This window comes from Penaeus monodon, chromosome 7 (assembly GCF_015228065.2).
Source record: "Penaeus monodon isolate SGIC_2016 chromosome 7, NSTDA_Pmon_1, whole genome shotgun sequence".
Taxonomy (NCBI): Eukaryota; Metazoa; Arthropoda; class Malacostraca; order Decapoda; family Penaeidae; genus Penaeus; species Penaeus monodon.
The window spans coordinates 43,479,455-43,481,954 of NC_051392.1; positions in this window are offsets into that span (position 1 = coordinate 43,479,455).

Below are 2,500 nucleotides of genomic sequence, written 5' to 3' on the forward strand. Positions count from 1 at the left end.
CCCGTAAAAAAAAAACCCAGGGCCCAGTCGAACTCAAATCGGCCCCTTTTGCCTTGCATTATAAAAGGGCGTTTGTATCTGAAGGGGTATGACGGGCATATACTGCGGGTACCAAATTAGAAACTTATAACTACGAAATTTATATAGCATTTAATATATATATATATTATATATATATATAATATATATATATAATATATAAAATATATTTAAATTTTTAAAATATAATTTATAAAATTTATATAATATTATATAAATTTATCTTTTATTTTTATAAAATTATATAATATATATTTATATATAATATATATATAATTTATTATATATATTAATTATATATATTTATTTATATAATATTACAATGAAATTATTTATTATTATATTTTTATATTTATACATTGTTTTTTATTTTTATTTTTTTTTAATTTATAATATTATGTTTATGCATTCTCTTTCTCTCTCTCTTTATTTTTAATTATTATATATTATATTATATGTGTGTGTGTGTGTGTGTGTGTGTGTGTTGTGGTGTTTGTGTGGTGGTGGTTGTGTGTGGTGGTGTGTGGTGGGTTGTGGTGTGTGTGGTGTTTGTCTTGTGGTGTCTGTTTGTGTGTGTGGGTGTTGTTGTGTGCTTTTAATATATATATATATATATATATTATATATATATATAAAAATATATAATATATAAATTATGCCACATACAACGCACACACACACACAACACACCACACAACACACCCAACACACACACACACACACACACACACACCCCAAAAACCCACACAACACACAAATTTAATATATTAATATATAATATATATAATATATAATTTTTAATATATTTATATTGTAATGTGTGTGGTGTGGTGGTGTGTGTGTGTGTGGTGTGTGTGTGAAATTATATTATATATATATTATATTATAATATATATATATATATATTATATATTTTATTTATTATATTTTTAATTTATTTATATATATATTATAATATATTTTATTTTGTTGTGTGTTGTGTGGTGTGGTGTGTTTTGGTGTGTGTGTGGTGTGTGGGGTTTTTGTTTTGGTTGTGTGCTGGGGTAGGGGTGTGTGTATGTGTATGTGTTTTATTATATATATATTTATTATTATAAAATTTTAATTATATATAAATTTATATGTATTTGTATATTTATGTAGTATTACATTATCTATCTATTATTATCTATACGAAAATATATTTTTATATATAAAATATATAATATATAAAATTATTATATATATAATTTTATATATATTATATCTATATATATATATATATATATTATATATATATAAAAAAGTATATAGACACATTTATATGTGTGTGGTGTTGTGGTAACCACACACACCATACACCCCAAAATAATATATACACACACAAAATATTAAATATAATATATTATATTTATATATATATATATATTATATATATTTATTTATTTATAAATGTAAAAAAATAAATAAATATATGTATAAATATATATATATATATTATAAATATAAATATATTATATATATAATTATATATATTTTTTTTTTTTTTTTTTTTTTTTTTTTTTTTTTTTTTTTTTTTACTGTAACGTATATTATTTATAAATCTAATATTTTATATTAATATTATCATTATCTTATTTTTATTATCATTATTCTATTATATCAGTTCCATTTAAATTTATTAACGTTACATCATTATCAACTGATGTTTTGGAGGCAGTAGCAAAATATTTTCATTAGTCTATCGGCTACCGTTACTATCCCTTCCGTTTTTTTTTCCTACAACTTCTCCATCCACGCCTTTAGGGTTTTCGTCGATCCCTTGTGTCAGTTTTTCTTTATTTTTTTTTTTTTCCTTGTTTTTTTTTTCTCGTCTTTCGAGGCTCTTCGGTGTCCTTCACACAGAGCGGAGCTGTGGTTGGGAGGGCAGACAATCTTTTTTCTTTATTTTTTTTGTCTTTTTTTTTGGGGTTTTGGGGCTTTATCCCTTTGTATTATTATCGTAATTATTATTTTTGTATTTTTATCACAACTACATTTTTATTAAACGGCTGCAAAGGGTGTTGATCGATATCATAGACTAAAAATTAGGGCAGTTCAGAGTCAAAAGTACCGTATAAATCTCAGTCCCCCTTTCCCTTATTTGTTCAATCCCCCGACCCCTGGCGCGGATTACTGCTTGCCCGTCCAAATTCTTTTATTGCAAAGGCCCCTTTGGTCTTTGTTCCCTCCCCCATCTCTAAGTCGTCAAACCTAATAGACCCAATGATTTTTTGTTTTTTTCATTCTGTTTATTTATTGGGTTTTTGGGTGTCTGCTTGGTGGGTTGTTTTATTAAAGTGCCGATCCTTTGTTTTCTTAATTTCGAATTATCATAAGCTCCCCAAAAGATTTGTTTTTCATTTTAAAATCGAAAAAATATTTATAAAAACCCATAACCCTACATAAGCATATGAAAATACATATACAAACATTAATACAA